At 32.8% G+C, this 27,726-nt stretch overlaps 1 long non-coding RNA gene, 19 other non-coding genes and 2 pseudogenes across 32 annotated transcripts in view; all 22 read left to right on the plus strand.

Moving 5' to 3' along the window:
• LOC112657025 (uncharacterized) overlaps positions 1–27,726 on the plus strand; it is a 107,058-nt gene that overhangs the window by 69,068 nt on the left and 10,264 nt on the right. For 8 of the 13 annotated variants that reach the window (XR_007412568.1, XR_007412569.1, XR_007412561.1 and 5 more), the window contains 18 exons: positions 5,772–5,857; positions 6,555–6,638; positions 11,039–11,123; positions 11,974–12,051; positions 12,942–13,026; positions 13,913–13,994; positions 14,541–14,616; positions 15,697–15,784; positions 16,671–16,742; positions 17,576–17,654; positions 18,581–18,648; positions 19,593–19,676; positions 20,563–20,650; positions 21,480–21,565; positions 22,450–22,498; positions 23,400–23,481; positions 24,446–24,528; positions 25,610–25,694. This is a non-coding gene — a long non-coding RNA (uncharacterized LOC112657025). Of the gene's footprint in view, positions 1–3,607; positions 3,882–5,771; positions 5,858–6,554; positions 6,639–11,038; positions 11,124–11,973; positions 12,052–12,941; positions 13,027–13,912; positions 13,995–14,540; positions 14,617–15,696; positions 15,785–16,670; positions 16,743–17,575; positions 17,655–18,580; positions 18,649–19,592; positions 19,677–20,562; positions 20,651–21,479; positions 21,566–22,449; positions 22,499–23,399; positions 23,482–24,445; positions 24,529–25,609; positions 25,695–27,726 lie in introns of all 13 variants that reach the window. The other 5 variants (XR_007412562.1, XR_007412565.1, XR_007412559.1 and 2 more) reach the window with 3 other exon arrangements.
• On the plus strand, positions 5,974–6,051 carry LOC112658148 (small nucleolar RNA SNORD113/SNORD114 family; annotated as a pseudogene).
• Positions 6,956–7,030, plus strand: LOC112658164 (small nucleolar RNA SNORD113/SNORD114 family). The gene has a single exon (XR_003135562.1). It is a non-coding gene; the product is annotated as a small nucleolar RNA SNORD113/SNORD114 family (small nucleolar RNA).
• Positions 8,332–8,404, plus strand: LOC112658183 (small nucleolar RNA SNORD113/SNORD114 family). The gene has a single exon (XR_003135578.1). It is a non-coding gene; the product is annotated as a small nucleolar RNA SNORD113/SNORD114 family (small nucleolar RNA).
• On the plus strand, positions 9,303–9,377 carry LOC112658185 (small nucleolar RNA SNORD113/SNORD114 family). Its single transcript, XR_003135579.1, has one exon. It is a non-coding gene; the product is annotated as a small nucleolar RNA SNORD113/SNORD114 family (small nucleolar RNA).
• On the plus strand, positions 10,459–10,530 carry LOC112658138 (small nucleolar RNA SNORD113/SNORD114 family). Its single transcript, XR_003135538.1, has one exon. It is a non-coding gene; the product is annotated as a small nucleolar RNA SNORD113/SNORD114 family (small nucleolar RNA).
• LOC112658163 (small nucleolar RNA SNORD113/SNORD114 family) lies at positions 11,463–11,537 on the plus strand. The gene has a single exon (XR_003135561.1). It is a non-coding gene; the product is annotated as a small nucleolar RNA SNORD113/SNORD114 family (small nucleolar RNA).
• LOC112658160 (small nucleolar RNA SNORD113/SNORD114 family) lies at positions 12,375–12,448 on the plus strand. The gene has a single exon (XR_003135558.1). It is a non-coding gene; the product is annotated as a small nucleolar RNA SNORD113/SNORD114 family (small nucleolar RNA).
• LOC112658156 (small nucleolar RNA SNORD113/SNORD114 family) lies at positions 13,347–13,418 on the plus strand. The gene has a single exon (XR_003135554.2). It is a non-coding gene; the product is annotated as a small nucleolar RNA SNORD113/SNORD114 family (small nucleolar RNA).
• LOC112658150 (small nucleolar RNA SNORD113/SNORD114 family) lies at positions 14,323–14,397 on the plus strand. Its single transcript, XR_003135549.1, has one exon. It is a non-coding gene; the product is annotated as a small nucleolar RNA SNORD113/SNORD114 family (small nucleolar RNA).
• On the plus strand, positions 14,940–15,014 carry LOC112658192 (small nucleolar RNA SNORD113/SNORD114 family). The gene has a single exon (XR_003135586.1). It is a non-coding gene; the product is annotated as a small nucleolar RNA SNORD113/SNORD114 family (small nucleolar RNA).
• Positions 16,113–16,180, plus strand: LOC112658154 (small nucleolar RNA SNORD113/SNORD114 family; annotated as a pseudogene).
• LOC112658153 (small nucleolar RNA SNORD113/SNORD114 family) lies at positions 17,074–17,148 on the plus strand. The gene has a single exon (XR_003135552.1). It is a non-coding gene; the product is annotated as a small nucleolar RNA SNORD113/SNORD114 family (small nucleolar RNA).
• LOC112658170 (small nucleolar RNA SNORD113/SNORD114 family) lies at positions 17,983–18,056 on the plus strand. The gene has a single exon (XR_003135567.1). It is a non-coding gene; the product is annotated as a small nucleolar RNA SNORD113/SNORD114 family (small nucleolar RNA).
• LOC112658145 (small nucleolar RNA SNORD113/SNORD114 family) lies at positions 19,022–19,093 on the plus strand. Its single transcript, XR_003135545.1, has one exon. It is a non-coding gene; the product is annotated as a small nucleolar RNA SNORD113/SNORD114 family (small nucleolar RNA).
• LOC112658129 (small nucleolar RNA SNORD113/SNORD114 family) lies at positions 20,002–20,073 on the plus strand. The gene has a single exon (XR_003135530.1). It is a non-coding gene; the product is annotated as a small nucleolar RNA SNORD113/SNORD114 family (small nucleolar RNA).
• LOC112658152 (small nucleolar RNA SNORD113/SNORD114 family) lies at positions 20,977–21,051 on the plus strand. Its single transcript, XR_003135551.1, has one exon. It is a non-coding gene; the product is annotated as a small nucleolar RNA SNORD113/SNORD114 family (small nucleolar RNA).
• Positions 21,863–21,936, plus strand: LOC112658180 (small nucleolar RNA SNORD113/SNORD114 family). The gene has a single exon (XR_003135575.1). It is a non-coding gene; the product is annotated as a small nucleolar RNA SNORD113/SNORD114 family (small nucleolar RNA).
• LOC112658191 (small nucleolar RNA SNORD113/SNORD114 family) lies at positions 22,852–22,923 on the plus strand. The gene has a single exon (XR_003135585.1). It is a non-coding gene; the product is annotated as a small nucleolar RNA SNORD113/SNORD114 family (small nucleolar RNA).
• Positions 23,868–23,939, plus strand: LOC112658159 (small nucleolar RNA SNORD113/SNORD114 family). The gene has a single exon (XR_003135557.1). It is a non-coding gene; the product is annotated as a small nucleolar RNA SNORD113/SNORD114 family (small nucleolar RNA).
• On the plus strand, positions 26,362–26,433 carry LOC112658149 (small nucleolar RNA SNORD113/SNORD114 family). Its single transcript, XR_003135548.1, has one exon. It is a non-coding gene; the product is annotated as a small nucleolar RNA SNORD113/SNORD114 family (small nucleolar RNA).
• On the plus strand, positions 27,234–27,308 carry LOC112658190 (small nucleolar RNA SNORD113/SNORD114 family). Its single transcript, XR_003135584.1, has one exon. It is a non-coding gene; the product is annotated as a small nucleolar RNA SNORD113/SNORD114 family (small nucleolar RNA).

Here is a 27,726-nt window from a genome sequence, read left to right on the forward strand (position 1 = left end):
ATATTCAAAACATTGAGGTCAGTTAATGAAAGAAATGAGTTGCTGGGGGTAAATAATACTATTGACAGATGTTACACATTAGTCCCTGTCAACCATGCACTAATAATAAAGTAAGAGGTTAAAATGAACATGTTGGCTAATCTATACATTCAACACCGAGGTCAGGTAGCAAAGTCTATCTAGACTATTTGCCCGGTAGAAAGTGATTTTATGTACAGATATTAGGGATGTTAAAGTTTTCAAAGCCTCATGAGCATTTTTTATTATTAGTGAATTAATGAATTAATATCTAAACAAAATCATGGTTCAAAGAAGAAAAAGAGGGCAAAATCTGGACCAATATTGAAGACTAACTAGTCCGAGAAGAGGCAAGTATGAATAAGGCTTATCTACAACATTGTGATCCAGTGCAAAAGGAAATCTAGTCTATTGCTTCTGTTATAAATGGTCCTATAAGCAGTTGTTAGAGATATCCAGGAATATTACTATTGGGCTACTGAGTTTCACAAATATTGATTGTTTATTAAAAATTAAGCAATGCAACAATAGCTAAAAGCATGAATAAATGAGGGAAAAATAGGTCCTAATGCGGTGTGATTATAGCTTATGTAATGAAATTAACATCATTCCAAATTCATTTCTAAGGAACAGAAATCCATTAAAAAAATATAAAGGCATTTATACCTCATCAGAAGGGACATAGGGACAGATGTGTGTCATTGTTGATGTTCATGTTCCATGCCATCTTTGGATTGCAAGTGTTTTTGTTTTTTTCAGTTGAGAAATAGGGAAAAAGTTTATATAATGTCATCAACTAACTATTTTAAAGAGGGTCAAGCATGAACCAGTGACAAAATTAAGTCATATAACAAGATATGATCAATCCAATTGGCTTCACTATGTTCTATTGGTGATCATTCCTCAATGTATATGTAAATCAAATGTCACATTGTATACTTTAAATATATGCAATGTGTTTATCAATAACTTCTCAGTAAAGTTGGAAAAGAAGTATATAGTCCTTTGTCATTTATTATAGTGAGTACCTGTACACAGTTATTATTATTATTATTACTACTATTATTATTTTTGTACACAGTTATTATTAGTGTTATAATCTTAAGTTTGTATATAACAGTACACATTTTATCATTATAAATTAATAAATAAATTAATAAGATAAAAAAGAGGACAAAACACGTGGCCAGCAATGAGCATGGGGTGATACATGATTCAGTAGTTCTACTCATGTTTTGTCCCTCCAAGAAACAAATCTCAGTTCTCTCCAAGTTGATTTAGGGGAACTGTGCAGATGTACAATTAGCATTTCTATTCTGGGTTTCTGGGAAGTTAAAGAACTTTCATTTTTTTCAATGGTTTTCATTTTTTAAAAAAAGTGAATAGTTTGTCAATTTTTTATGAATTAAAGTTTGAATGAATGAATGTTAAAGCGATCAACAAATATTTATATGCATAAATAAAATTAAAGAAGACCAAATATGAGTCTATGGTGGAGATATGTGGCAAGGTTTATGAAGTAACCAATTTCAGTATGATTTTTTTTAAAGGATTGAGGATTTTACATTCACATTCTTTTTTTTTTAATTTTTTAAAATTTATTTATGATAGTCACAGAGAGAGAGAGAGAGAGAGGCAGAGACACAGGCAGAGGGAGAAGCAGGCTCCATGCACCGGGAGCCCGATGTGGGATTCGATCCCGGGTCTCCAGGATCGCGCCCTGAGCCAAAGGCAGGCGCCAAACCGCTGCGCCACCCAGGGATCCCACATTCTTTTTTTTTATAAATTTATTTTTTATTGGTGTTCAATTTGCCAACATATAGAATAACACCCAGTGCTCATCCCATCAGGTGCCCCCCTCAGTGCCCGTCACCCAGTCTACATTCACATTCTTAAGTATCTAATTTTCCATCTTAGATTTGCACCACAGTTTATAATCATTCTTCTGTGGAAAAGATCTAAGTTGTTAAATCAATGAAACAACTCATAGAAAGATGTAAGGTACAGTCTTTGGAATGAGGAATGGATAGTGGATTCATGAGTGTACCTATATCTTTAAAGAATGTACAAGTTAAATGAAAATGTATGGAGGTTCCTCAAAATATTAAAAATAGAACCACCCTATGATCCAGCAATTGTATTATTAGATATTTGCCCAAGGATACAAAAGTGCTGATTTGAAGGGGCACATGCACCCCAATATTTATCACAGCATTATCTACAATAGTCAAAATATGGAAAGAGCCCAAATGTCCATCGACAGATGAATGGATTAGGAAGTTGTAGTAATAAGTCAATCGGAGAAGGACAAACATTAAATGGTCTCATTCATCTGGGGAATATAAAAAATAGTGAAAGGGAATAAAGGGGAAAGGAGAAAAAATAAGTGGGAAATATCAGAAAGGGAGACAAAACATGGAAGACTCCAAACTCTGGGAAACAAACTAGGGGTGATGGAAGGGGAGGAGGGCGGGGGGTGGGGGTGACTGGGTGGCAGGCACTGAGGTGGGCACTTGATGGGATGAGCACTGGGTGTTATTCTGTACATTGGCAAATTGAACACCAATAAAAAATAAATTTATTTAAAAAAAGGAAGTTGTAGTAAATATATACAAAGGAATATTAGCCATAAAAAAGAATGACATCTTGCCATTTATAATGACATGTATGGGGCTAGATGGTATAATGCTAAGTGAAATAAGTCAGCCAGAGAAAAATACCATATGATTTCACTCATATTAGAATTTAAGCAATGAACCAGGTGAACCTAGGGGAAAATAGAGAGAGCAGCAAACCATAAAACAGACTCTTAACTCTAGAGGATAATCTAAGGCTTGCTAGAGGGGAAGTAGGCAGGGGAATCGGCTAAGTGGGGGATGGGTATAAGGAATACACTTCTTGTGATGAGCACTGGGTGTTAAATGTAAGTGATGAATCACTAAATTCTACACCTGAAACTAATATTACACTATCTGTTAACTAACTGAAATAAAAACTTGAAAAAAAGAGCCAAGCAAGGACCCATGATCTGAATGGAATGCATTTTGAATGTGTCTTCTGATTAATTCATTTCTGCAGTACTGAATTTCTTTTAAAAAGGAGATTTGGTATATTACTTCTGTGGGAATAAGACTATAGCTAGACTTCAGTAATTTGCAAGAATCTAATTATAAGGTATATGTGGATCCTGGGAATTTAGTACATTATTCTAAGGGAATAAATAAAAAAAATCAGTAGATGATAAGTAGATAGATAATAGGTAGAGAGATAAATGATGGTAGGTAGATAAAGAAAGTAATTAATGCTAGAAAAAATGTTCTGAGGTTGAAATTTTCATTTATATAATTGGGAAATTCTGTAGTGTATTAAGAACTCAGTATATTAAAGGTGTTACCTCTCTGGGTGAGCTGACTATAAGGGCAATGGTTCTAAATCTTGAGTGAGTACCACAGTCACCTGAAAGGCTGGTTAAACTATAGATTGCTGGCCTTACCCTCAGCATTTCTTTGATTATATTTAATACTTTTTTTTAAAGTTTCTTTTTCAATTCCAGTTAGTTAACTAACATACAGTGTAATATTAGTTTCAGGTATACAATATAGTGATTGCATACAACACCCTGTGCCCATCACAAGCGCACTCTTTCATCAACATCACCTCTTTAGCCATCTTCTCCCCCAATCCACCTCCCCTACTCAGGATGATTTTAAAAATAGACCAAGCCTCGGTGTCCATTGAAAGATGAATGGATAAAGAAGATGTGGTGTATATATACAATGGAATATTACTGAGCCATTAGAAATGATGAATATCCACCATTTACTTCAACGTGGATGGAACTGGAGGGTATTATGCTGAGTGAAGTAAGTCAATCAGAGAAGACCAATCATTATATGGTTTCACTCATATGGGGAATATAAAAAATAGTGAAAGGGATTATAGGGGAAAGGAAAGAAAATGAGTGGGAAAAATCAGAGGGGGTGACAAAACATGAGAGACTCCTAACTCTGGGAAAAAAACAAGGGGTAGTGGAAGGGGAGGTGGGGGGGAATGGGGTGACTGGGTGACGGGAACTGAGGGGGGCACCTTGACAGGATGAGCACTGGGTGTTATACTATAGGTTGGCAAATCAAACTCCAAAAAAAAAATACATATAAAAAATAATAAAAATAAAAAAAATAGACCAAGTCCATGTTACTCATTTTTATAGTTCTTTTGATTTCTGTTTCAGGTTTTTACTAAACATTCTTTAACTGATAAAGATCTTAACCACTTCTACTATGAGGTAGAAGCACATAGGAGATGTAAGAGGTAGTCAGTGTTTTAGTTCTGGTGCAAGTGGTGACTATATATAAAAAGGATATGCAAATTATATGAAAAAGGGCAAGCCATGGACCAGTGATGTGAATGGAATACATTCTGAACTATATTTTATGATTAAAACATCTATGACCTACTAAAGTCCATTACAAAAAGAGATTTAAGTGTTTATATCTGTGAGACTGAGCCTATAGGTTTCAGTAATATTCAAGGATCATGTTCTTAGCCTTTGGTGCTTCATGGATTTTTTTTTGTTCTCATAATGAATAAATGAGAGAAACAAATATGTCAGTGCATAAAGATGAAAAGGGTGAGGAGGCATAGCCAACTATGAATATATGGGTTGAGGCAAGAATTACTATTAATATAACTTGGAACAAATGGAATTCATTAATAAATGGGTCAGGAGATTACATTTTGGCATAAGGATGATACAGATGGTGATATGGAATAGTATGTGTGATTGCTTTTTTTGTTTTATGTAAATTCAGATTAGTTAACATATAATGTATTATTAATTTCAGGGGAGAATTTAGTGATTCATCAGTTGCATATAACACCCACTGCTCATTACATCAAAATGTCCTTAATGCCCATCACCCAATTTCCCATCCCCTCACCCACCTCCCCTCCAGCAATCCTCAGTTTGTTTTCTATACTTACGAGAGATGGTATATGAGGCATGGACGATGGAAAATAAATATCTAAAACTCTGAGATCCAACATAATACATAATTAGTCCATTCCCTTTTTTTGTACATGATCTTATGGACAAATATTAGAAATCTATAAAGGTCATATTCTCACTTGGATTTATAGCTTAAATTTATTATCATCAATGGATCAGTGTTAGAACCATTTAAGAAATATAAATAAATAAAGAGAAAATGAAGCACTGTCCAATTATGAACGTATGTTGTGAGGCAGGACGTATTTCTCTTTCTTCAGTCTCATTGTTAGTGTATAGAAATGCCACTGACTTCTGGGCATTGATTTTGTATCCTGCCACACTGCCAAATTGCTGTATGAGTTCTAGCAATCTTGGGGTGGAGTCTTTTGGGTTTTCTATGTAGAGTATCATGTCATCAGCAAAGAGGGAGAGTTTGACTTCTTCTTTGCCAATTTGAATGCCTTTTATGGCAGGACGTATTATTAATGACAAAAACACTGATGCCTAGTAAGAAATAAAAGGATCAGAGTATTACTTCTTTGGCTAAGGATTATGTAGACACAGGTAGTTAGAAATCAATTTTTCAATTCTGAATTGGTTCCAAGTTCAAGGTTTTTCCCTTTGTTGATAGGAAAAACATACATATCTATAATGAAAAATTAATACACATGTAAAGCATTAGTAAATGACATGTGGAAAGGAAGGGTAAATGTAGATAAGGGCTTAATTTTCTTTATCCACTGCTTTGCTCTGTACTCCTCAGAATGGCCGCACTGAGGCTGATGTAAGCATCTTCCATGGTCATGAGCTCCATGTCTGCACTTATGCATTAGGAATGTATAGACCAACGTGAGTAAAGTCAAAGTTCTTGTGTTGGGTTGGGTGGTTTGTTAAGAATATTCCCTGCATCATTAGTGTAAATTAATAAACAACTTAGAAGTAAACAAAGAGAAAGAAGCCAATCCTGGACCAATGATGATGACTGGTGGCGTATGAGTCATGGATGATGATGAATAACATGTGTCTGAAACTCTGAGGTCCAACGACACACTACTGTCCATTCTCTTTGTTTGAAAGGATGCTATAGGCAGAAGTCAGGAGTATATGAAGATCTTGTTTTGGGTCTCTGTTTGTTAATGCATTTTCATTCCACAATTATAATTGGAGCATTGAAATAGTCACTAAACAAATATATATAAATATAAATAAATAAAGAGGAATATGGCATGCTCTAATTATAAAAATATGTAGTAAGGCAAGAAATAGTATTAATAAATTTGAAAACACTGTGAAGTCTAAAAGACAAATAAATGTTACATGACTGTAAAATCTCTGGCTGAAGATTATATAGATAAATAATAGTTGATGCTCATTTTCTGGGTTGAGGACAAGGCCTAAGTTGTTCATTTTCTTAAGAGAAAATGAAATAAATATAGTATGCTTCTAATTAATGATTGTCTAACTGAAAAACGAAATACAAAAAAACAAGGATCAATGAAGATTAGTTTGCAATTTATTATCATCCTCTCTGCTTTCTACTCCTCAGAATGACACACACAAGCTTATTAAAGCATCTTCACATGTAGGAGCGCCATGGTTGCATCTGTATCTTAGGAGCATGGAGAACAATGTGAGTAATAATGTCTTTATCTTGGATGGAATATTTTTTTAAATTACTCTATTATTAAAAAGTGTTTAATATAATCAAAAAGTCCAAACATACCAATATCAAATATCATCGATGTGAACCAATATGATGTTAATCCACATGTGAAACACCGAGTTCAGTTAATGAAAGAGTTTGTCTTCAGTGGAAATGATTGTATGGATAAATGTTAGGGATCGTCAAAGATTTTATTTGTGATTTTTTTGATGACATGTTTATTTCTATATTAGGCAGTTAATCGATGAACAGATGCAGATGACAGTAGAAAAAAGAGCTAGTCCTGGAGCAATGATGGTAACTGTTGGCCTAAGAGTCTTGTGTGATGCATACTCTGTGTCTAGAACTCTGAGGTCCAGCACAAAACAAATCCATTTCATGTTGTTGAAATGGTCCTATTCAGATGTCAGGATATACAAGGCTCTTGCTTTTAGTCTTGGGTTTTATTCATTTTCATTCTATAAAAATAATTGGGTCAGTGAAAATAGCAATAAACATATTACAAATAAATAAAGATAATAGGAGTAAAGCTTGTCCAATTATAAAAATATTTGGTGATATTTGGCAAATGAATGAAAATAAATGATATAAGCATGTGGCCCCTTCTGCTGAGTATGACATAGGCAGTAATGAGTAGCAGTCAATGTTCATATTCTTCGTCAGTGGCAATATTGATGTCATTTGTTACTTAAGAAAAAATAAAATAGACATGATCACAATTTGCTAATTGCCTACATGACTGAATTAACGGTAGAATTAAGGGCCAATGGAGAGAATGTCTCAATCTTTTTGTTGTTGTTGCTCTGCCTTTTTGTGCCCCACAGAATGGATGTATTCCAGTTAATTTAAGATCTTCCATGGTCAGGAGCTTTATAGTTTTAGAAGCATGGTGAGCAGTGTGAGTAATATTCAGTGTTTTTCTTGGCTAGACTATTGTTTTAAAAAAATTTTTCATTGTATTATTAAAATTCATATTATATAATCATATTAAAATGAAATTTTACCATTTGGGAGTGACATGGATGAAGCTAGAAAGTGTTATGCTAAGTGAAATAACTCAGTCAGAAAAAGACAAATACCCATATGATTTCACTCAAATGTGGATTTTAGAAACAAAATAAACAAAGGGGAAAAAAGAGAGGGGTGCAAACCAAGAAATAGACTCCTTTTTTTTTTTTCTGTTAAGAAATAGACTCTTAACTCCAGAGAACAAACCGATGGTTATCAGAGCAGAGCTGGAGGGAGGAGGGGATGGCTAAAGAGGTGATGGGGATGAAGGAGAACACTTGTGATGAGCACAGGGTATTGTATGCAAGTGTTAAATCACTAAATTGTACACCTGAAATTACATAACACTGTATGTTAACTAACTGGAATTGAAATAAAGGCTTAGAAATATTAAATATAATCAAAGAAGGTGAGATAGGCTAATGTTAAATATCAGATTAATACGAAGCACTGTGTTGATTAATGCATGTATAAAACACTAAGCTAAGTTAATGAAAGAAATTTGGTCTCAGTGGAAATGATTGGGTATATGGATGTTAGAAATATTAAAGGATCTTATTCTTGTTTTTTTCATGTGATTTATGTATATTTCTTTATTAATGAATTACATGGTGAACAAATGTAGGTGGTTGTGGAGAAAGAAAGCTAGTCCTGGACCACCAGTGATGATGGATGGTATATGAATCATATATGATGGAGACATTTTCTGGAGCTCTGAGGTTCCAACACAAATGGAATCTGGTCTACTTTCCTTTATGAAGGGAATGTATGGATGGGTGTCAGGAATATATAAGGATTTTATTCTTGGTCTTTGAGTTCATGAAGCTTTAAAATATTATTATAAAAGTATTAATGCAAGAATAAATAAACATGTATAAATGGCTAAATATGGAGAGAATGAAGCTTTGTTTATAAAATAAAACATATACTAAAGAAATGCACATTAGTGTAAAGGAATGGCTTAAAAAAAAAGGACCAAGTATGTCATGTATTTGGCTAAGGATGATTTAGATAACGATAGGGAATAGTCAGTTATTGCTCTCAGTCAATATTAATTTGAAGTTTATTTTATTAACGGAAAAATAAATATTACCAAAAATTAATAAATGCCTAAATGACTATATATTATAAGTGGTGGAAAATATAGAGATAATAACTAAATCTTTCATCATATTGTCTGCTTATATCATATATTTAATCAAGTCTTCAGAGTGAATGCACAGAGCTGATTTTAGCATCCATGGTGATTTAGGTTGTTATGTTACCTTTGTGTTAGAAAAGAAACCAAGGTGAATAACTGTCAAAGGCCTTACCTTGGTCTGGGTTATTTGTTTAAGAGAGTTCATGGTATTATTTAAAAGTAGTAAGTGAAATCAAAAAGTTAACTATGGCCTGATGAGAAATAGGATATGAAATATTGTTGATTCATTGATAATGTGCAACATTGAGGTCAACTAATGGAAGATGTGATCTTTGTGTAACATGATTCTAAAGATAGAAATTTGGTTTATTCAAGGTTTTTTTTTTTAATTTTGTGAATCATGTATTGATTTTTATTACCAATGAATTAACAATGTAGTTATTACAAATGTGGAAACAAATGAAGAGAAGGAGGCCCAAATATAGAACAGTGATAAAAAATGTTGGCATAGGAGTTTTTCATGTTTGGTTGCTACATGTCTGGAGCTCTGAGTCAACACAAAACAAAATCTAGCCTATTTTCTGTTGTAAATGATCCCATGGGTCAATGTAGAAATATACAAAACTCATATTTTTATTTTGATTTGATATTTTTAGATATTATTATGAATGGATCAGCGATTAAAACATTAAGAATGTAAAACACAGATAAATAAGGTGAAACATTGTCCAGATAGGAATATATGTGGTGACATAAGAAATGAGCAAAAATGGTCATGAAGCAATAAATAGAATAAATTTTTGCCCTTTTGCTTAAGAATTATATAGGCACTGATAATTAAAAGTCATTATTGTTATTGATCAGTCTCAAGTTTAAGCTTTCCTTTAGATAAAAGAAAAAATACTGCATGCCTAAATGAATAAATGAAATGCAGTAAAAAAGGATCAATGGATATAGGATCTAAAATTTTCTATTGTCTGCTCTACTCTGTACTCCTTAGAATGGACCTGTCAAGCAGATAATAGGGATTTTTCCATGGTCCCAAGTTCTTGGGTTGCATTCATGTATTAGGAGCATGGAGACCATGTGAGTAATAGTCGAGCTTATGGTCTTAGTTTCATACTTTATTTAAGGGTATTCAGTGCACTATTGAAAATCATGGAATATAATCAGTGGAATCTGAATATCCCACTGAGAAATATGGGATTAATATGAAGCATTATATTGATTAATGCATGTAATACAAATTGGGAATAATTAATGGAAATGATATTGACATGAGATTTATTCTAAATTGATATTTGGGATTTCTAGGCACTTTGTGGGTTCTGTGAAAAATTTTTTTTCCTTTTTTTAAATTTATTTATTTATTAATTAACTTATTTATTTATGATAGTCAGAGAGAGAAAGAGAGAGAGGCAGAGACACAGGCAGAGGGAGAAGCAGGCTCCATGCACCGGGAACCCGATGTGGGATTTAATCCCGGGTCTCCAGGATCGCTCCCTGGGCCAAAAGGCAGGCGCTAAACCGCTGCGCCACCCAGGGATCCCTGAACAATCTTTTTAAAAGTATAATTACTAAATTATGAGTTGATCAATAAATAACATAGAGACAAAAGATGAAAAAGAGGGACGGTATTGGATCGATGATGACCACTGGTGGCGTATGAGTTGTGCACGATGAATACGTGTCTGGAACTCTGAGGTCCAACACAGATGGAATCTACTCCATTGTCCCTGTTTGATGTGATCTAGAGGAATATATAAAGATTGTTATTTTGGTCATTATGTTCATGAATTTTCTTCCTATTTTTATAATTGAATCAATGAAATTATTAATACACAAATGTGTAGACAAATTTAAATGAAGAAGGTGAAGCCTTGTCCAATTAACCAAGTCTTGCCAATTTGGTTAGGCAAAAATTAATATAGTAACACATTAATTATATTGAAAAGACATATCCATTAGGAAAGAGATGGTATAAGGGTATTGTTTTTTTGACTAAAGTTGTTGGTATAGACTGTGTTAAGTGATAGTGTTAATATTCTTTGATGGCAGGGTGGAGATTGTTATTGTTTGTGTACTTAATAGAAAATAAAATATATGTAATCCCAAGTCACTGCCTATCTAAATGACTGACTGAATGAAAGGTGGAATATAGGGAAGAATGAACATAAGGTCTCAATCTTTTATCCCCTGATCTTCTTATACTCCTTAGAATGGTCATCTTTGGTGATTTAAGCAGTTCACCATTGTCTCAAGCTCTGTGGTTGCATCTATGTGTGACGAGCATGGAGCCCAATGTGAGTAATGGTCAAAATTCTTTTCTTCGTTTTTCAAAAAGGTTTTCACTGCATTATTAAAAAATTGTGAAGTATAATTTTTTATGGCCAGCAATGACCAAATAATTAGAAACAGATTAATATGAAGCATTATGTTAGTTAATCTATGTGGAAACATTGAGGTCAGTTAATGAATATTATATATTATCAATGGGAGTTAATTCTGTAGATAAACGTTAGAGATATTCAAGAGACTTGTTTTAACTTTTTGGGACCCCTACATATTATTTTATTATTATTAGTGAATTGATGAATTAATAAAAATATGTGGACATGATTGAAGATAATGAGGGACATAACTGGATAAATGATGACAAGTGGTGGCATGCAAGTTTTGGATGATGACCACTACAGGCCTGGAACTCTGGGGTCCAACAGAAGGGAAACCTAGTTCTTTTTCCCATTTGAAGGGACCCTACAGAGAGATGTCAGGCATATGTGAGGATCATGTTCTTGGCCTTTGTGTACATGAATATTTAAAAGTATTGTTATAAAAAATGAATAGTAGCATAAATATATAGTAAATGACTATGAAGAGAGTGAAGCATTGTTCATTGCTATAATATGTAATAAGTAAAATGATCTTAATATAAATCAGAATGGGAAATAAAAGATTCATGTGCACAAGTCTGAGTAAGAGTGATATGGAGAGTAAGTAGTAGTTACTAAGTCAGTTACAACTTTGACATTTAAATTTATTAAGGGGAAAATTATAATAATTAAATAAATGCCTAAATTACTACAAGCTAATAGAATCAATGGAGAGAATATCTCAATATTTTTATCATATTATCTGCTTGTTCCTCTTCAGAACAGATGCTTGAGCTGATTTCAGCTCCTGCCGTGATGAAGATCATAGTGTTCCCTTTGAGTATGGAAAAAGACGAAGGTGAACAGTGGTCAAAGTGGTTGTCTTAGAATGGGATATTTGTTTAGGGATAATCATGGTATAACTAAAAATTATTAAATTAATAAAAAATTAACTGTGGCCTCAAGATAAATGTGATAAAAAACATTATGTTGATTAATCAATAACGTATAGGATAGAGGTCATGCAGTCCATTTGGATAATGATTCTGTAAATTGATGTTAGTGATATTAAAGGATCTTATTTTTGGGTTCCTGTGAACCATTTATTATTTTTATAATTATCTATGAATTGATCATTTAATTCATACAAAAGTAGAAATGAACTAAGAAGAGACTCAGTCCTGGACCCATGATGATGACCAGTGGCATAGGAGTCATGGACGATGAAACTATGTGTCTGAAACTCTGAGGTCCAACACAGAACATGATGTTCTGTCCTTCTGTTGAAATTGATTTTACAGAAGCTGTAGGGAATAAGATCATATTCTTGTATTGTTTCATAGATACAGACTTGTTATTATTAATGGCTTAATGATAGAACCATCAAGTAAATATAAATAAACATATAAGGAAGAATAGAGTGAGGAATTGTCGAAATACAAGCCCATGTAGCAAGGCAGGCTCTATTATTACTAAAAATTGCAAACATTGAATGATGTCCATTAAGAAGTAAGTGGATCAAAGGGTCATCTCTCTGACCATGGGTATATGGGCAAGTCTGGGTACGAGGTATGAGTCACTTTAATTGTTCTTCCTCAGCCTAAAGATTGAATTTTTATAACGTTACAATATATATAAAGAAACAATAATAAATACCTAAATACTGAGTAAATGAAACCAGAAGGCAAGGATCAATGTGGATTAGGTTTCAATTTTTTTTAATTATCTGCTCTGTTCTGTACTCCTCAGAATGAACTCACAAGAGATGATTCAGTGTCTTCCGTGGGCATGAATTCTGTGGTTGCCTCTATATAATAGGAGGATGGAGATTAATGTGAGTAACAGTTGAAGTTCTTTTCTCAATTTAAGTGGATTTTTTAAAGGTTATTCACTGTGTTATTAAAATGTGTAGAATATAATTAAAGAAGGCAGCTGGATCTCGGTGTTAAATATGGGATATATGAAACACATTGATTAATGCATGTGTGAAAAGCTGAGGATATTAATGGGAGTTATATTTGATGTGATTTTAATTCTGTATATAGATTTGAGGCTTACAGCCTCTTTTTTTTTGAGTTTTAGTGCTCAAAAGTTATTTGTGAATTAATGATTTGATAAATGAACAAATAGAAACATGTAGAAGAGGTACAATATTGGATCGATGATGACCACTGGTGGTGTATGATTTGTATATGATGAATACCTGTCTGGAACTCTGAGGGCTAACATAAAATTGGTCTAGTCCATTCCCATTGTTTGAAAGCGTCCAATAGACATCCTATAGTCAGGAATAAATGATGGGTTTGTTGTTGATCTTGGTATTCATGCATTTTAAAATTATTATAATTGGATAAATGTGAGAATCTACAAATAAATATAGGAATAATTAAAGATGATAGAGTAAAGCATTGTCCAATTATAAAAATATGTGGTGAGGCAAGAAATACTATTAACCTGTAATGGAAACCCTGAAGTTCAGTTAGAAATGAGTGGTATTTGACCATTACCTCTTAGGGTAAGAATGATGTAGACGGTATAAGTTATAGACAGTGTTTCTATTCTGGCTCAGTGGCAAGATCAAAGTTGTTTGTTTTCTTAACAGACTAAATATATATACCAAATTAATGATTGTCTAGAGAGCTATGTGGATCTTGAAGCTGGGATCAATGGAGAGAATGTCTCAACTGTTTTAATCACCTGCTTTGTTTTGTACTCCTTAGAAGAGAACTGGACCTGATTTAAAGATTCTTCCTTGATCCCAACCTCTAAGGTTGCATCTATTTTAGGAGACTGGAGACCAGTGTAAGCATAATCATATTTATTGTCTTGGTTTGGATTGTTTGTCTAAGGGTATTTACTATAGCAATAAAATATTTGAAATATAAACAAAGAGGGTTATCTTCATCCTATTGACAAATAAGAGATTTATAGGAAGTGTGATATTGATTAATGCATGTATGAAAAGCTAATAAATGATAGAGCTATAATGATATGAAAATGGATCTAGAAGGATATTAGGGATTATCAAGGCTTTGTTAGGGTTTTATAAATAATAGAGTTTAAGTATTAATGAATTAATACATTAATCCATAAACAATAGTGAAATGAATGAAGAGAAAGCCGTCTTTTCTGGATCAGTGATGATAACTGCCGGCGTATGAGTCATGGATGATGAGTAATATGTGTCTGAAACTCTGAGGTCCAACACAAAAGTGATGTGTTCTTTCTCTTCATGCATTTCCATTTCTTACTATAATTGAACCATGAAATAATCAATAGACAGATACATGGATCAGTTGAGAGAAAGTCTCAATCTTTTTATCACTTTTTGTGTTTGGTACTTTTCAGAATAGAAGCTCAAGGTGATTTCTACCTTTATTGTGATCAAGGTCACCATGTTTCCCTTTTATAGGAAAGAGACCATGTGAGTAATGCTCAAAGTTCTTTTCTTGGTTTGGGTCATTTGTTCCAGGGCTTTCATGATATTATTAAAATGTAATAAATATAATGAAAAATTAACTATGGCTCAATGATATTATATGGAATATGCTGATTAATTGATAATATGTATTATTGATATTTATTAATGGAAGAGATTGATTTTGGCAATGCTTCTATAGGAAGAGGTTAGGGATATTCAAGTATCATGTTCTTCAGTTTTTGTTAATCGTGTATTGATTTCATTATTACCAATGATGATATGATTTAACTGATAGAACTATATGAGTGTATAAACAAACCTCTAATGGAACCAGTGAGGATGACAGGTGGGGGATGAGTCTTGGACAGTGGACAGTATGTGTTTGGAACCATGAGGTGCAATACAATAAGTATTCTGTTTTCTCTGTTTATTTGATCCTATGGATAGATGTTAGGAATGAATAAAGATCATGTTCTTATTTTAGAGGTATTGATTGATTGATTGATTGAGGACAAGGGCAGAGGGAGAGGGATAGAGAATCCTAAGCAGGCTCCACACTGGATGTGGTGCCTGACTTGGAGCTTGACCCCATGACTCTGAGATCATGACCTGAGCTGAAATCAAGAGTTGGACACTTAACCGACTGAGCCACCCAGGTGTCCCTTGGATGAATATATTTATATTTGTTATTATTAGTGGACCAATGATAGAACCATTAAAGGAAATATAAATAATAGATTAAGAAGAAAAAGTGAGTTATTATCTAACTATGAACATAATATGTTGAGGCAAGAAATACTGATAAAATTTGCAAACACTGATGCCCTCCATGAAATAGATCTTTCAAGGATGCCCCTTCTTTGGCCAAAGATTATACAGACATGAATAATTAAGAGTCAGTTTCATTATTCCTGGTAAGTATCAAGTTTGAAATTTTCCTTTTTGTTAAGAGACAAGATCTATATTACAAAAAATTTATGAATTCCTAAATGACTCAGTAAATTCAATGTGGAAGGCAAGAATCAATGAGGATAAAACTTTTATAATTTTTTCCTGTTATCGACTATGGTTTGTACTTCTCAGAATGGACACATTTGAGCTAACCAAGCATTATTCCATGGCAGTGAGCTCTATGATGCCATCTGTGTGACAGAAACACACAGAAACCAATGTGAGTAATAATCAAATTTCTTGTCTTTGATTCATTGATTTTTTTTCTCGACACATTTGGTGTATTATTTGAAAATTCCATGTAGAATCATAGGAGGCTAGCTATAGCTCTGTGATAAATATTGAGTTTTAGAAAATATTATATTGATTAATGCATATATGGAAAACTGAAGATAATTAATGAAGGATAATAATGTGAGAACAAGTCTATATTCAGTTTAAGGACATAAAGACTCATTTCAATTTTTGTGAATAGTAGGGTGTTAAATTATTAGTGAACCAATGATTTAATCAACATACAGAGAGAATATAACAAAGAGGGACAATATTGGATCGATGATGACCACTGGTGGCGTATGAGTCGTATACGATGAATACGTGGAACTCTGAGGTCCAACGAAAAATTAATCTAGTACATTCTCATTATTTGAAGGTATCCAATAGATTAGATATATGTCAGGAATACACTAAGATCTTGTTTTTGATTTTAAAGTTCATGCATTTATATGTATCATTGCAATTAGACGAATAAGTGATTCTATAAATAAATATATAAATAAAAATGATGAAAGAAGTGAAGCATTGTCTAATTATAAAAATATGCAATTAGGCAAGAAATACTATTAATATATCATGAAAACTCTGCAGTTCACTTAGAAGCAAGTGGTATAGCAGCTAAGGATGATGATATTAACAGGATAAGTTATAGACAATGCTCATCGTCTGAGTCCGTGGTAAATTTGAAGTTTGTTTTCTTAAGGGGAAAAAATATGTACACCAAATTAATGATTGCCCAAATGACTGACTACATGGGCGGGGGAAAGTGAAGACCGATGGAAAGAATGTCTCAACCTTTCTTATCATTTGCTCTTCCTTATACTCCTCAGAACAGACATACCACACCTTCCCTGATTATGGAGCTCCAGTTCCATCTCTGTTTTAGGAGTTGGAAGACCAATGTGAGTAATAACCAATATTCTTGTCTTGGTTTGGGTGGTGTGTCTAAGAGTAGTCACTGTAGTACTAAAAAAGATGAAATATACTCAGATGTTCAACTGTGTCCTAGTAACAAATATGGGGTTAAAATGAAATATTACAATGATGAAAGCATTTATGAAAAAATGATAGTAAATATGACAGATATATAATAATGTGGGATTTGTTCAGATATATATTAAGGCAATCAAGGCCCTTTTGAGTTTTTGTGAATCATACAGTGTAAAAATTATAATTAGGGTATTAATGAATTAATAAAGAATGTAGAAATGAATGAAGAGAAGGTGGTCTTTTTGGATCAATGATGATAACTGCCAGCGTATGAGTCACGGATGATGAATGATACGTGTCTGGAACTCTGAGGTCCAACACAAAAGAGATGTGGTCTTTCTCTTCGTGCGTTTCCATTCTTGATTATAATTAGATCACTGAAATATCAATAAGGAAATATATTTTTAAAAAGTGAATTGTAGAAACATGGTCCAATTTTAAAAATATGTGAAGAGGCAAGAAGTACAATTCATATAATTTGAAAACACTGAAGTCCAAAGAGAAATGAATGGTACGTGACTGTCCCCTCTTTGGCTAGGATGGTATGGACAGGACAAATTTTAGATAGTTTTTATATTCTGGATCACTGGGAAGTTCAAAGCAGTTCATTTTTGTAAAAGACAATGAAATAAATATTCTCCAGTAATGGTTTCCTAAATGCCTGACTTAATGAAAGATGTAGAGCAAGTGTCAGTGGAAGAATGTCTCATTTTTGTCCTCATGTTATCTGCTTGGTACTCTTCAGGACAGATGCTCCAGCTGGTTTCAGCTTCCACCCTGATCAAGATTGTTGTATTTCCTGTGTCTTAGGAGAGTAAACCAAGGTGAGTAGTAATTAGAGATTCTATCTCGGTTTGGGTCATTTAAGGGTATTCAAAGTATTATTAAAAATTAATAAATGTAATAAAAAAGTAAATTATGGCCCAGTGATAAATATGATATGGAACATTGATTAATTGATAATATGTAACATTGAGATTGATTAATGAGAGAGATATGATCTATGTTGGCAATTATTCTGTAGATAGATGTTAGGAATATTCAAATTGTTGATTCTTTAGGTTTTGTTAATTGCATATTTGACTATGATCAAAAAATTAATGATTGAATTGATACAATGTAGAAATTAATGAAGAAAAAGTGGGTCTTTTTTGTACCTATGATAATGACTGGTGGCAGATGAGTTTGGATGATGAATCCTGTGTATCTAGAACTCTGAGGTCCAGTTCAGTACAGTCTTTCTGTTTATTTGATCCTATGGACAGTTTTTCTGAAATAACAAAGATAATGTTTTTATTGGGTTCATAGATTTATATTTATTATTACAAGTGGATCAAGGATAGAACCATGGAGATATATGAATAGCAGATAAATATAAAAGCATGAAGATGTCCAACTATGAAGACCTGTATTTAGGCATGAAATATTAATAAAAATTTCAAATACTGACACCCATTAAGAATTAAATGAATCAAGAGTGTCACTTTAGCCCACAGTCCTTTAGACATGAACAATTAAGAGTCAATTTCATTGTTCTGGGTCAATCTCAAGTTTGAGGATTTTTGCACTGCTGTATAAGAAAAAAATCAATGTTATGAAATATTTATAAATATCTAAATGCCTGAGTAAATGAAATGTGGAAAGCAAGAATCAATGGAAATAAGTGTTTTATTTTATTTTTTATTTTATTTTATTTTATTTTATTTATCATCGACTGTGCTTTTCATTTCTCAAAATGGACACATTTGAGCTGAATTAAACAATATTCCATGGTGGCAAGCTCTGTGGTTGCATCTCTGTTTTAGCACAGAGAACAATGTGAGTAATCTCCAATTTCTTGTCGTGGCTCCAATGATTATTTTATTCAGTGAATCAGTATATTATTTGAAAGTCCATGTAGTAGACTTACAGAAGGCCAACAATAGCTCAGTGATGAATATTGAATTTTATGAAACATTATATTGATTAATGCATAAATAACAGCATCATTTTATTTTATTTATTTATTTATTTTAACAGCATCGTTTTAAAAGAGATATGTTGATGTGAGAATGATTCTATTTACAGATTAAAGATATTATGACTTCTCTTGGGCTTTTGTGAATGATAGGGTCCTGGCATTATTGTTAGTGATTTAATGAATTAGTCAATAGACAATGTAGAATTGAATGAAGGAAAAGAGGAGCAATACTAGATCGATGATGACCACTGGTGGCGTATGAGTCATATACGATGAATACATGTCTGGAACTCTGAGGTCCAGCAGAAGTGGAATCTGGTTTATTGTCCTGTATTAGGTAATTCTATAGACAGATATCAAGAATATATAAGGATCTTCGTTTTGGTCCTTATGTTCATACATTTTCTTTCAATTTTTATAATTGGATCAATGAAATAATAAACAAACATATAAATAAATAAGGATGAAAGCAGTGAAATCTTGTCCAATTATAAAAATATGTGGTTAGGTAAGGACTAATATTAGTGTATATTTAAAATAGTGATACCTATAAGGGAATATATGGTACAGGACTTGTTCTTTGCCTGAGGATGATATAATTCTTGATAATTAATAGTCAATGTTTATACTCTTCATTAGTGGCTAGATCGATATTTTTCATTTACTTATGAGAAAATAAAATGTGAAATATTGCAAAGCACTGCTTAATGATTTACTAAACTGAAGATGGGATGCAAGGACCAACGTATATAATATCCCAAACTTTTTTTTTTTTTATCTTGCTCTACTCTGTACTCTTCAGAACAGACATACTTGAGCTGATTTAACATCTTCCATGATCCTGAGTTCTGTGGTTGCCTCTGTATAATAGGAGGATGGGATAAATGTAAGTAACAGTTGAAATTTTTTTCTTGGTTTATGCGTTGTTTTTAAAAGGTATTTCACTATATTATTAAAAACTACAATATATAATAGAAAGAGGCACTATATTTTAGTGATAAATATGCGATATATAAACTGTTGCAGTGATTAATCCATGGGAAACTGAAGATAAATAATTAAAGAAATGTATCGATGTGAGAATTATCTCGGTAGAGATAGGAACATACAAGTTTTCCTCAGTTTTTGTGAATTGCAGCATTTAAAATTATTAGTGAATTAATGATTTACTCAGTAAACAATAAGAAGTGAATGAAGAAAAGGGACAATATTGGATCGATGATGACCACTGGTGGCGTATGAGTCATATATGATGAATACGTGTCTGGAACTCTGAGGTCCAACAGAAAAGAAATCTAGTTTATTCCTATTGTTTGAAGAGATCCTGTGTGGACAGATGTCTAGAATATACAAGGATTTGGTTTTTGGTGTTAGTGTCCATGCATTATCTTTCAATTTTTATAATTGGATCAATGAAATAATCAATAAACAAATATAAAAGAAATGCAATAAAGCATTATCCAGTTATAGAAATATGTTATTATGCAAGAAATAGTATTAATATTCTTTGAAAACTGTGAAGTTTAATTAAAAGTAAAAGCTACCCAAGTGTTATATGTATGGCTAAGGTTGACATAGATAGTATAAGTCATAGACAATGTTCAGATTCTGGGTCACTGTAAGATCAAAGTTATTCATTTTCTTAAGAGAAAAAAACATTTACACCGAATTAATAGTTGACCAACAATGGATTTAATGAAAGGTTAAAAGCAAGGACTGAGTAGAGAATATCTTGACTATTTTTATGATATGCTCTGCTTTATACTCCTCAGGACAGAAAAATTAGACATGCTTCAAGAATTTTACCCTGATCAAGAGCCCCAGAATTGTATTTCTGTACTGGGGAGACAGGAGACAAATGTGAGTAATAATCAAAGTTCTTGTCTTGTTTCTGGTGTTCTTTTAAGGATATTCATTGTATCAATAGACAGTATGAACTGTAATCAAAGAAGGCCAACTATGTCTTAGTGACAAATATAGGATTAAAATGAAGTATTACATAACATTTATGAAAAGCAGGATAATTGTTGAAAGATATAGTGATGTGTGAATGATTCTAGATACATATTATGGATAACAGTTTCTTCTTTAAGTTTTGTGAATCATATAGTTTTAAATAGTAATTTGTGAATTAATGAATTAATCAATGAACAATGTAGAAATGAATGAGGAGAAGGTGGTCTTTTTGGATCAATGATGATAACTGCCAGCGTATGAGTCACGGATGATGAATGATACGTGTCTGGAACTCTGAGGTCCAACACAAAAGAGATGTGGTCTTTCTCTTCGTGCGATTCCATTCTTGATTATAATTAGATCACTGAAATATCAATAAGGAAATATATTTTTAAAAAGTGAATTGTAGAAACATTGTCCAATTTTAAAAATATGTGAAGAGGCAAGAAGTACAATTCATATAATTTGAAAACACTGAAGTCCAAAGAGAAATGAATGGTACGTGACTGTCCCCTCTTTGGCTAGGATGGTATGGACAGGACAAATTTTAGATAGTTTTTATATTCTGGATCACTAGGAAGTTCAAAGCAGTTCATTTTTGTAAAAGACGATGAAATAAATATTCTCCAGTAATGGTTTCCTAAATGCCTGACTTAATGAAAGATATAAAGCAAGGATCAGTGGGAAAATATCTCATTTTTTTTAATCACCTGCTCTGCTCTGTACTCCTCAGAAATGATGCACTCCAGCTGATTGTAACATTCTTCCAAGGTCGTGAGCCCTCTGGTTGCATCTGTGTTGGAGGAGCATCAAGACTATGTAAGACTCAAAGCTCTTGTCTTGGTTTAGGGCTATTCAGTGCGTTATTCAAAAGTATTAAATATAATCAAAGAAAGCAAAATATAGCAATGTTTAATACTAGACTGATATGAAGCAATATGTTTACTAATCCATAAAGGTAATCCTGGGGTAGTTAATGAAAGAGATTTAGTCTCTGTAATATTATATAGACACGTTAGAAATGTTGAAGGACTATATTTTTAATTTATGTATAGTTTTTGATTAATGAATTAATAAATAAATTTTCTTGAGAATGGAGAGAAAGAGGGTCAGTCTTGGACCAGTGATAAAAGCTGGTGGTGTATGAGCTCATATATGATGAATGCTATGCGTCTGGAACTCAGATCTGATACAGAAGTAATCTAGTCTTTTTCTCTTGTGTCTAGGGATCCTAAATACAGATGTTAGGAATATATAAGAATTTTGTTGGTCTTTGTGTTCATGAATTTTAATAATTTATAAAATTAATTAAAATAAAATTTATAAAACTATTAATAGGATAAATATATGAATGAATAAAGGTGAGGAAGTTGAAGTATTGCTTTTTGGTAAATATGTAGCAAGGTAAAAGAATATTAATATACATTAGGATGTATATAAAAGGACCAAGTATATTACATCTTCGACTAAGGTTGATATAAACAGTGAAATGGGTGGGACTGGAAAAAAAAACCCAGTGAAATGCTATAGTCAGTTATTGTCTGACTCAGTTCCAAGTTTGAAGTTTATTTTTAAGGTAAAATTAATATTTCCATTAAGCCAATAAATGCTTAAATGATTATATAAATGAATGGTGGGACACATGGGTCAGTGGAGAGGAGGTCTCAATCTTTTCATCCCCTTCTCTGTTTCATATTCTTCAGAACAGATGCTTGAGCTGATTTCATCTTCTGCTGTGATCAGGATTGTCAGGTGATTCTCCTTTGTGTTAGGAAACGGAATAAGGAGAGTAATAGTAGTGTTTTGATTTGGTCATTTGTTTGTGTTCATGGTATTACTAAAAAGTAATAAATATAATAAAAAGGTTCACTATGCTTAACAAATAGATATGATATAAAACATTGTGTTCATTAATCTATTACATAGCATTGAGATTGATTAATGAAAGAAATAGAGCCTCTGTTGGCAGAAGTTGAGGGCATTCGAACAACAATAAGATGCTTCAGTTTTTGTGAATTATACTCATTTTTAAAAAATATTTTCAATGAATTAATGATTTAATCAATACAAATGTAGGAAGGAATGAAGAAAAGGTGGGCCTCTAGAGGAACAGTGATGACAAATGATTGATGAATCATGGGTGATGAGCAATTTGTGTCTGGATATACAAGGTCCAACATAATAGTCCACTCCTGCTATTCTCTTTGACTCTGTACATGGATATTTGGAATATACAAAGATCATATTCTTATTTTGAGTTTGTAAGTTTGGGTTTGTTATTATTAGTAGATCAACGATTAGTGGATCAATAATATGCATATTAAAGAAATATACATAATAGGTAAAGAACAGAGGGAGAAGGATTATCTAACTATGAAGTATCATATGGTGAGGCAAGAAATAATAAAATTGAAAATATTTATGTTAAGAAGTGGAAAAAGGGTGTTACCTTCTTAGCTAAGAGTTATACAGATAAGTAAGAGTGTAGTCTTTCTGAGTCAATGTCAAGTTTGAGGTAGATTCTTTTATTAAGAGAAAAACATATTCATGTCATGAAATAAGTGAGTAAATGAAATGTGAAAAGCAAGGATCAGTGGAGATAAAGTCTTAACTTTCTTTTTCTTTTTATCATTTACTGTGCTGTGTATTTCAGAACCGACATACTCAAGCTAAGAATTGTTTTATGGTGGTGAGCTCTATGATCGCATCTGTACGTTAGAAGCACAGAGACCAATGTGAGTAATAGTCAAGTTCTTGGTTTCCGCTGTGTTTTTTTTTTAAGGATATTCAATGTATTTTTAAAAGTACCATAAGGTCAAACGTAGCCAAGTGTAGCCTAGTGACAACTACTGAATTCCTGTGAAGCATTATATTATTACATGCATGAAATTTAAGATAGTTTTTTACATTTTCTTTTATTATTATTATTATATCACAGATGAAATTTAAGATACTTAATGAATGAGCTATATTTGAGAATTATTCTATATACAGATTAGGATTATCATAACTCTTGCGTTATTCTGAATAATAGGATTTTAAATTATTGTTAATGAATTAATAAGTTAGTCAATAAACAGTCAATAAAATAGAACTGAATGAAGGAAAAGAGGGATAATACTGCATTGATAATGACCACTGGTGGTGTATGAGTCGTATATGATGAGTATGTGTCTGGAACTCTGAGGTCCAACACACAATAAAATGTCTATTCCCATCGTTTGATGGGATCTTATACAGAGCTATCAGGAATATATCAGAATCTTGTTTTTAGCTGTCTTCATGTTATTATTATATTTGGATAAATGATTTATAAATAAATCTATAATCTTGTGTTTGGTCTTTAATGTTGATACTTTCTATTTTTAAATTAGGTCAATGAAATAATAAATAAATAAGAAGTGGGTAAAATATTGTCTAGTTACAAAAATATGTGGTTAAACAAGAAATACCGTCAATACATTTTGAAAACAAATATGTATTAGGAAATATGTGGTATAATGGCATTATTCTTTGAGTAATGGTCAGTGTTCATGCTATCAGCTACAGGATTGATACTGTTTATTTTCTTAAGAAAAATAAAATATAGGTTATCCCAATTCATTGCTTATTAATGATTGAATGAAAGGTGGAATGCAGGGACCAATGATTATAAGGTCTCATTTTTTTTTATCCTCTGCTCTGTCTTGTACTCCTTAGAATAGTCACCCTTGCTGATTTAGACATTCCGCCAGTCACGAGCTCTGTGGTTGCATCTATGTGTGAAGAGCATGGAGCTCAATGTGGGTAATAGTTAAAATTCTTTGAGAGTCCAAATTGATTTTGTGGGTTTTTTAAAAAAGATTTTATTTATTTATCTGACAGAGAAAGAGAAAGCACAAGCAGAGAGAGAGGCAGGCAGAGGGAAAGGGAGAAGCAGGCTCCCCACCGAGCAGGGAGCCTGATGCAGGGCTTGATTCTAGGACCTTGGGATCATGACCTGAACTGAAGGCAGACTCCCAACCAACTGAGCCACCCAGGTGCCCCAGTTTTGAGGTCTTTTAAAAGAGATTTTAGCTGCATGATTAATAATGTGATATAAAGTTAATGGTCACAACCATAGCCAGAGAGTAAATTTGAGGCTAATATGAAGCATTATATTAATTAATCTATATAGGAAACATTTTGGTTAATTAATAAAAGCTATTGTCAGCAGGAAGTAATTCTAAAGACAAATGTTGGAGATATTTAAGGATCTTGCTTCAAGTTTCTGAGCTCCCCAAGCATTTATTTTATCGTTATTAATTGATGAATTATTCAATAAAAGCATGTAGACATTAATGACTATAATGAGGCCCAAATGTGACTGCTCATGTATGAATCTGGAACTCTGAGGCAATCATGGAAATTAATTAATCTGTTCCCTCTTTTGGAATTGTTTCAGTGAAGAAATGTCTGGAATGTACAAAGATCATATTCTCATAGTGATTTTATGGACATAGATTGGTTGTTATTAATGGAATAATGATGGAACTATTAAAAATACAAATTTGTAAAAAACAAGAAAGCAGAACATTGTCTAGTTATTAAGTTTTGTGATGAGGCAAGAGATATTAGTAATAACCATTGAAAACAGTAATTCCCATTAAGAGATAAATGGACAAAGTTCTCACACCTCTTTGAGGTCACACACATATACTCTGATAAAAAGAGTGATTTTTATTCTTTTTGGTAGTGAAATTGAATTTTTCCTTTTGTAAGATAAAAATATATACATACTGAAAAAAATAACTAAATATTGACTGTATGAATTGTGAGGAGCAAAGATCAATTGCAGTTAGGTCTCAATTTTTTCTATTACTTGCTCTGCTCTGTCATCCTCAGAATGGATGCACTCAAGCTGATGAAAGCATTTTCCATGGTCTTGAGGTCCTTGTTACCTCTGTATAAGAAGAGGACAGAGGTTAATGTGAGTAATAGTTCTTTTCTTGGTTTCCATGTGTTTGTTTTTTTATTCCACTCAATGTGGATCCCAACATGGGACTTGAACTCACAACCCTGAGATCAAGACCTGAGCTGAGATCAAGAGTCAGAGGTTTAACTGATTGAGCTGCTCAGGTACTCCTCCAGGTGGTTTTTAAAAGGCAATTCACTGTATTATTAAAAAGTGTGAAATATAATTTTTATTTTATTTTATTTTATTTTTAATAAATTTATTTTTTTATTGGTGTTCAATTTGTCAACATACAGAATAACACCTAGTGCTCATCCCGTCAAGTGCCCACCTCAGTGCCCGCCACCCAGTCACCCCCACCCCCCACCCACCTCCCCTTCCACCACCCCTAGTTTGTTTCCCAGAGTTAGGAGTCTTTCATGTTGAAATATAATTTTTAAAAAGGCAACTGTATCTCAGTGATAAATATGGAATATATGAAACATTGATTAGTCCATGTGTAGACAACTAAGGATAATTAATAAAAAAGATACATTGATATGGGAATAATCTATGTACAGACTAGGGATAGAAAGGCTCTTCTAGGGTTTTGTTTATCATAGCGTTTAGAAATTATTATTAATGAATTAATATTTTAATCAACCAATAAACAGAAATGAATGAAGAAAAAGAAGGACAATATTGGATCGATGATGACCACTGGTGGCGTATGAGTCCTATGCGATGAATACGTGTCTGGAACTCTGAGGTCCAACACAAAACAGATGTGGTCTTTCTCTTCATACATTTATATTCTTTGTTAAAATTGGATCATTGAAATATCACTGTGGAAATACGTGATTCGAAAAGCTGATGTAAAAAAATGAGGCAAGAAATACTATTAATATATTTTGAAAACACTGAGTAGTCCAAAGAGAAATAAATGGTACCCAAATGTAACCTCTATGGAGGACCAATTATAGACAATGTTTATGTTCTGGGTCAGTGCAAAGTTCAAAGTAGGTTCTTTTTCTTTTTCTTTTTTTGGTTCTCTTAAGAGAAAAATGAAATAGACTTCAAATAATGATTGTCTAAATGCCCAACTAAATACAAGATGTAAATCAAGGGTAAATGGAAGAATGTCTAATTTTTTATCATCTGCTCTGCTCTGTACTCCTCAGAATGGATGCACTCCAGCTGATTGTAACATTCCAATGTCATGAGCCCTCTGGTTGCATCTATGTTTGAGGAGCATGGAGACCATGGAAGTAATAGTTAAAGTTCTTGTCTCGGCCTGAGTCATTTGTTTAGGGTTATTTACTGTACTATTCAAAAGTATTATTAAAGAATATAAAATATGCCAATGTTATTTATTAGGTTGAGATGAAGCATTTTGTTGGCCAAAGTATAATATTGAGGTCAGCTAATGAAACAGATTAGTCTCTGTGGAAATGATTCTACAAATGGATGGTAGAGATGTTGATGGATCTTATTCTAATTTTTTAAAGATTTCTTTATGAATGAATTAATCAGTAAACAAATGTTTATGAGAATGAAAAGAAAGAGGGCCAGTCACAGATCAGTGAAGATGGCTAGTGGTAAATTAAGCATATACAATGAATACTACATGTCTGGAATTCTAGGGTTCAACACGGTGTTATCTAGTACATTCCCCATGTGTCAAGGGATCTTGTAGACAGGTGTCAAGAATATACACGATTTTTTTTCTTGGTCTTTGTGTTCACGAATTTTAATGATATTTGTAAGGTGTCAATGGTGGGATAAAGAAGACATGTATAAAGACCAAAGGGAATGCATGGTTGCCCCAGTCAGTAGAACATCCCTCTTGATCTCAGGGTCATGAGCCCCTAACCGTAACTCTAACCCTAGATCTGAGAAGAAAAAGAAGTGGTATATGTTTGCAATGGAATATTACTTGGCCATAAAAACAAATGAAATCTTGCCATTTACGACAACATGGATGGAGCTAGAGTGCATTATGCTAAGTGAAATAAGTCAGGCAAAGAAAGATAAATACCATATGATTTCATTCATATGTGGAATTCAA

This window comes from Canis lupus, chromosome 8, assembly GCF_003254725.2.
Source record: "Canis lupus dingo isolate Sandy chromosome 8, ASM325472v2, whole genome shotgun sequence".
NCBI lineage: Eukaryota > Metazoa > Chordata > Mammalia > Carnivora > Canidae > Canis > Canis lupus.